The following is a 7577-nucleotide window of genomic DNA, read 5'->3' as shown; positions in this document are numbered from 1 at the left end:
CTTCACAGATAAAATTGTAATCATTAGAGAAACAATTACCAATAATCATCCCACAGATGTAATATTATTTACAGCTACCTTTAGTACCCTGATATTCATTTAGACTTTTTTTCTCCAATTGATCTTTCTGAGTTAACTTCAATAATTAATTCCTCCAAACCATCAACGTGTCTTTTAGACCCCATTCCTACAAAACTGCTCAAAGAAGTCCTGCCATTAATTAATTCTTCAATCTTAAATATGATCAACCTATCTCTAATAATCGGCTATGTACCACAGGCCTTCAAGCTGGCTGTAGTTAAACCTTTACTTAAAAAGTCATCTCTAGACCCAGCTGTCTTAGCTAATTATAGGCCAATCTCCAACCTTCCTTTCATATCAAAAATCCTTGAAAGAGTAGTTGCCAAACAGCTAACAGATCATCTGCAGAGGAATGGCTTATTTGAAGAGTTTCAGTCAGGTTTCAGAGCTCATCACAGCACAGAAACAGCTTTAGTGAAGGTTACAAATGATCTTCTTATGGCCTCTGACAGTGGACTCATCTCTGTGCTTGTCCTGCTAGACCTCAGTGCAGAGTTCGATACTGTTGACCATAATATCCTATTAGAGCGATTAGAACATGCTGTAGGTATTACAGGTACTGTACTGCAGTGGTTTGAATCATATCTATCTAATAGACTCCAATTTGTTCATGTAAATGGAGAGTCTTCGTCACACGCTGAGGATAATTATGGAGTTACACAGGGTACAGTGCTAGGACCAATTCTATTTATATTATACATGCTTCCCTTAGGCAGCATCATCAGATAGCATACATTTTCACTGCTATGCAGATGACACCCAGCTCTATCTGTCCATGAAGCCAGGTAACACACACCAATTAGTTAAACTGCAGGAATGTCTTAAAGACATAAAGCCCTGGATGGCCGCTAACTTTCTGCTTCTTAATTCAGATAAAACTGAGGTTATTGTACTCGGCCCTGAAAATCTTAGAAATATGGTATCTAACCAGATTCTTACTCTGGATGGCATTACCTTGGCCTCCAGTAATGCTGTGAGGAACCTTGGAGTCATTTTTGACCAGGACATGTCCTTCAACGCACATATTAAACAAATATGTAAGACTGCTTTCTTCCATTTGCGCAACATCTCTAAAATTAGAAATATCCTGTCTCAGAGTGACGCTGAAAAACTAGTTCACGCATTTATTACTTCCAGGCTGGACTACTGTAATTCATTATTATCAGGATGTCCTAAAAACTCCATGAAAAGCCTTCAGTTAATCCAAAATGCTGCAGCAAGAGTCCTGACAGGGACTAGAAAGAGAGCAGATTTCTCCTGTATCCTGCTTCCCTTCATTGGCTTCCTGTTAAATCCAGAATTGAATTCAAAATCCTGCTCCTCACATACAAGGTCTTAAATAATCAGGCCCCATCTTATCTTAATGACCTTGTAGTACCATATCACCCTATTAGAGCACTTCGCTCTCACACTGCAGGCCTACTTGCTGTTCCTAGAGTATTTAAAAGTAGAATGGGAGGGAGAGCCTTCAGTTTTCAGGCCCCTCTTCTGTGGAACCAGCTTCCAGTTTGGATTCAGAAGACAGACACTATCTCTACTTTTAAGATTAGGCTTCAAAGTTTTCTTTTTGCTAAAGCATATAGTTAGGGCTGGATCAGGTGACCCTGAATCCTCCCTTATTTATGCTGCAGTAGGCATAGGCTGCTGGGGGATTCCCATGATGCATTGAGTTTTTCCTTTCCAGTCACCTTTTTCTCTCACTATGTGTTAACAGACCTCTCTGCATTGAATCGTACTTGTTATTAATCTCTGGCTCTCTTCCACAGCATGTCTTTTATCCTGTCTTCCTTCTCTCACCCCAACCTGGTCGCAGCAGATGGCCGCCCCTCCCTGAGCCTTGTTCTGCTGGAGGTTTCTTCCTGTTAAAAGGGAGTTTTTCCTTCCCACTGTCGCCAAAGTGCTTGCTCATAGGGGGTCATTTGATTGTTGGGTTTTTCTGTATGTATTATTGTAGGGTCTACCTTATAATACAAAGCGCCTTGAGGCGACTGTTGTTGTGATTTGATGCTATATAAATAAAATAGAATTGAATTGAATTGAATTGAATTGACCTTCTTACTGTGAACCATCGTGCTTCCCCCAGTTACTGATGGACGAGTAACTGTTTAAACAGTAAGCATTGTGTTTGTATTCCTCAGTCCACATATGCAAAAGTAATTGCTCACCTCAAGCAGACAGGAGCTTGAGAGAATGTGTACTCTTAACAGCATATCAAAGTTGTTTGTTGATTTTTTAATTTTGTTTGTTTGTTTTGTATGTGAGTTGCATCCATGAATATGCAGTTATGGTGAGAAGTTTACTTATGTTCATTGTGGGGATGGTGGACGTGTGAGTTGTCACTTAATGATTTTTTTTAAACCATCCAAGAAACCTTCCCAACTTGTGTAAATCTACAGTTTTACTTTTTTGGTCTTCGCTGAGTTCCTTGGACATTCCGTTTGTACTGAGAGCTGAGAAACATGGAAGACTGTGTGGTGATTTTAATTGTAAATAAAATTATTTTATTTTTCTAACAGTTAGAAACCCAAATCTATCATCTCTTAGTAAACAAGCCATGGTTAAATGGCATAGTAAGGGGAGAAAAGTTTGTGTTCACAATGGACGGTTCTGTCGATGGTTTTCCTCAGGTCCAAAACACTTAGCATGTTATTCAAAGAAGAGGCAATGAAATTTGTTTAAAAAAATTACACTTCAAATACTACCTTTGTAAAATTTTCAATATAGAGAGATTAAAGTATTTGCTAGCCATTGGATTATAGTTTTATTTACATTTATTTACATTTTACATCACAACCAAATGTTGGAAATAGAGAAATAGGGTTGTAGAGCTTGTTTGTGGCATTCAAAAGAACAGTTGCCATTATTATTGTGTTTCAAGGCTAGTTCAAAATCATACTTTTATTATTCTTTCAAACCACAGTATATAGACTTAGAGCATTTGCTCTAAGTCTATATACTGTGGTTTGGAAGAGGAAAGATAGGGGCAAAACTAAAAAATAATTGTTTGCAATTTTGAAATAAGTATTATCAAGTATTTTGTTGTGTTTTAATGTGTGTATTTATTATAAAGATTGAGCACATCATTGATTTTCTTGTGTTTCAAATGGCCAACTAACCACTGACATTGCAAACTATGAGGCTGTGAATTGCCTAGTTCATTTAACATATTTATCCCTATGTAAACTAAACTAAAACTGAATTCAGGACTGATACCAACCATAGGAAAGTTGGTCCATGTGAGACAGCGAGTAGAAACTACAATATCAATATTCAAAAAGGCATGACACTTTAGTTAGTTGTATCGCTACCTTGCAGATGGACAAGCCCACTGCAGTTGGTTCAAATTCAGAGTGCATTTTTGTAAAATTATGGCCTAAGCTGCACAAATCTGAAGCTCTAGCTAGCATTTATGTCATTTAGAATCTTAAGCACATCGGTGGGCTTTAATATGTTTATAGGTGAATGTTACTTTAGACAGAGCCCGACCAACACCGTCTAGTTTAAGCTGTCTCTTTGCTATGACTCTTGAGTTTTGATTTCAGAGACGTATCAATCTTTTTGTCTAATTCTAGACAAAAACAGAGTAATTTTTCCCAAAATGTTGCTCTGGTCCTTTAACAGAGAGACGTGTGATAACTGTGCACACACACACATGCACACTCGAGCCAGCTACTTCATTGCTTCCCCCTGTGGTGTGAGGTGGGACCAAGGAAGCATGGACTTATTCACTGTCTGCCTACTTGGTTCTAATAGTCTGGCACAGCGTGACTGACGCTGGCCCTCTCAGCAGTGATTGAGTGTATTGATCCTGATCCGCTGCCGCCGGCGTGCTCCCTGGACACCAGGCGGGAGGAGACCAACAATCAGATCCTTCACTGAGGGAAAAAGCCCTCCTCATCTGCCTTAATCATCCGATCGATGATTAGCGCGCCGGCCCACTCGTCTTTCTCTTGCTGACAAAGACATCTCCTCAGTCTGTGTGTGCACGCGTGTGTGTGTTTAAATCCTTACCTTCTTCTGTTTATTTCTTCCTCGGCTTTGGTGAGCACGTGGAAACGTAAGAGAAGCGAAACAGAAATATTCTACAGCGAGAAGGGCTTCTGCTGAGCAATCGTTTTGTGTGAGTGAAAGTGAGGAAGATGGAGAGTAGCTGATTACAAGGAGAAGAGGACAGGGGAACAGAGAAACAGATGTAGGATAGACAAAGAAAGGTGGGGGGATGTAATGGAATTTCATAATGGAAACTGGTGAATTACCAGCTGCGTTCTGGGACTGGGATGCTTTCAACATTCGTCCGTCTTCCACCCCGACCCCCCATTTGTTGGCAGTGGGGCACTTCTGCTTTGTTCTTCTTCCCACTATTGGTAGGGCCACAAACTGCTCCCATTACCTGGCATTAGTCCAGTTCTCACTTGTCAAGCTTTTAATCTGATCGTTATCCCGGTCTTAAGCGGCAGCACCACAGGTTCTGTTTGCTCACGAAACATATTAGGATTGATTGAGCGAAGTCCACAGCTACAGTATTTCAGGGTTGTTGTTGTCCAACCATTTAAATGTGCGGATTATCAAAACTGGATCACGTGCTCTGCTTCTCAGGCAGAACCTTTATCTCTTTTGTTTTTTTCTCTCCTACTTTCTTAAATTAAGTTGTTCTCATCCCAAGGTCGCCCCTGTGCTTGTATGGCCTTGTGCAGCACAATGGAAGCATTATTTTTCCAGAGAGCACAATTTTCTGACCATTTCACCACTCTCCTGACAACATGTCATTCATTGTAGTTACAATACCTCACACTCAACATATTCTGAGAATTGTCTACTTTATGCTTTTCAACTTGAACAAATGGAACAAGGCCTTGTCTTGCATGAAGCGTCTGCTGAAAGCTTGTAACGACTGCTCCAGTCTGTGTAGGGGTGGAAAAAGTAGCTGAGGGTAAGGGTACTATTTGTCCTGAGAGCCAAGGACAGAAACAGCAAGAGAAGGCAGACAGAAAGAGAAGGAATACTGAAGTGGAGGCTCTTTCTGTAAGCACATCCCCTTAACACACTCGAGCAGCCTACTCATCAAATTTTGTGACATTTCAGTGAAACTTTTCAAGGCTGCTGCTTTCTGCCCACCAGTGACAAATGCTCACTGCAATATCTGAGAAAACATCCTGAGAAAGTTATCTGAGTGAGCTCATGAGCTCTTTCTTCTTGCTGTCGAGGATAAATGTACACCTATATAATGCATAGTATCCACTAATGAGCCCTTCTGTTGCATGTAGAGTACAACAGAGTCTAGCACATGATTACCGCAGCCCGTCACCGTGCATGAGGAAAATGCCAGCCAACGGCTTCTAAGTGCTCATTTCAATTACCTTCTATTAGGAATTCCAGCATTTACTGCCCCTCACCAAGAACCCACTTCTGCTGCCCACCCACTAACCTACACGCACTCAATCTAGCATCCCAATGGGCCAAGAGCCCGTAAAGCATACCAGCCAGCAAAACAATGCATGATGTAAGTTTGGAGAGCCACTTCATCGAGAGAATCAGGCTGCAACTGTCCCTCGAGATGTAAAGTGGAAGAGGGGGAAGAAGCAGGAAACAAAATTACTGTTTTTAGAAGATCCACTTCTTCTTGATGAAGCAAAATCATTCCCCCCCTCCTTGGTGAAAATTGCTCTTATGAATACAGAGGATAACTAACACTAAAAATGGCTAGTTAGTGTTCAAGTGGAGTTCTCCAACTTGCAAACTGCCCATCAAATATGTGTGGAGGGCTTTTCCTTGAATCCAAATGCTGGAGTGCTCCCTCAAAGTAAGCAAAGAAAAAATGAGAAGCAAGATTAGACAAAAGGAGGATTTGTAAAGTATAGGAAATGAATCCAGCGCTTTCAGGAAGCACAAACAACTGATGACGATTTTGCCTTATGAAGCTTGTTGGCTGTGGCCCAAACAAAAGGAAGAAAGTGGGAAAACAGTGCACAACATCAGTCTTCACTAATGCTTGACTGACAGTCTGTTTGGTGTGACATGAGACAACCGCCCCGTTGTTTCAATTCTCAATTCTGCAGGAGATGATGGAGGGTGTTGATTGTTGTGTCATTCCCATGACAAAAAGGAGGCAGGGGAACCAATTAGTTGCAATAGCTTTCAACATTCCCCTCCAACCAGGATAAGACACAGAGGTTTGCGCTAAGGCTTGCTTGACTCTGCCACTGGCTTAATTATAAAGAAGGGATGTTTTCCCAAGGCCGGAACATGCACACATATTACTAATTCATTCTCCTTGCATGAATATATTGAATTTTGTATGCAGTGTGGTTTGGATGCATAAATAGTGGCATTTTTTTGTACTGATGACCAGGCATTTTGTGCATATAGCATTCAGACATGGAAAAAGAGCTTGCCTGTGGGCATCAGTGATCATTTCTCAGGAAAAAAAAAAATAGTTGGTGATGATAGACCAAGTCTTCACTTTTCAGCACTTTTTTTTGTTCATAACTCCCTCAGGGGTCATGGAAGCAGTCCATGCAGTCTTTTCTAAAATAATCTGTGCACCAGAAATGTCATCAGTTTGTCGTACGGTCACTGGCAAGTCTATGAATTCTATTGTTCTATTGCAAATGGATTCAAAGATATCAAAATTCATCTTGCCAACTCTGTTACTTTTAACAGGCCTGCCCAGTATGTGTTTTAATATGGTACATACTGTGATACACCATTAGATAGCTAGTTTTATTTCATGCTTACATCATCCAAATAAATACAGAATAATGATGCAAAAAAGTAAAACAGTACTGGCAAATATACTTCTAGCAACAACAAAAGAAATTTTGACTTTTGTAAAAAGTTCAGCTAATCTAGGATTTCCCAAAAAATCTACATCAAAATCTTTTGCTATATGTTTATTTGCTTTTAGAAATTTAAACTTGATGAAAAGGTTAATATTGAAGATATTGTCATCAAGCACAGATGACTCTTAAAACTGGCCAATTTAATTATGCATCCATAAGATATAAATAAGCTGAACTCATCAATAAAAATGTAGGACACCTGAGAGCAAAGAGGTGCAAAACTGGTAATCATCAAATTTACAATCTTTGCAATATATTCTAATACTGATACTAATTAACAGGGACAGACTCATCCTTTTGTATAATGCATATGTAATAATAATAATATATTTATGTAATACTTTGTAATATACTGTATTTTTTAATCAGAAGGGCACCATGAAAATGCTCCATCCCTTTGTGCTGCAAGTTTCACTCACACAGATAGCATTGGATTAAAACAAACTACATGCCAGTTTGACTTGGTTCAAACTTGATTTTTTATCTTTTTTTGAAAAACTGAGATCATTTTACGATGCTCCATTACCACCTTTTAACGTCCCAGACTGCAAACAGTATTTTAGCTGGAGCCTCAGAATGCTAAGACTAAATAAATATTGGGTGCCAGCTGTAGCAGTGGCTGAAATTTATCTCTGTGTGTTTATTGAATATTGGATA

The sequence above is a fragment of the Oreochromis aureus genome, linkage group 23 (genome assembly GCF_013358895.1).
Source record: "Oreochromis aureus strain Israel breed Guangdong linkage group 23, ZZ_aureus, whole genome shotgun sequence".
NCBI lineage: Eukaryota > Metazoa > Chordata > Actinopteri > Cichliformes > Cichlidae > Oreochromis > Oreochromis aureus.
The sequence above is the reverse complement of the archived record's forward strand: the minus strand, read 5'-3'. Positions refer to the sequence as shown.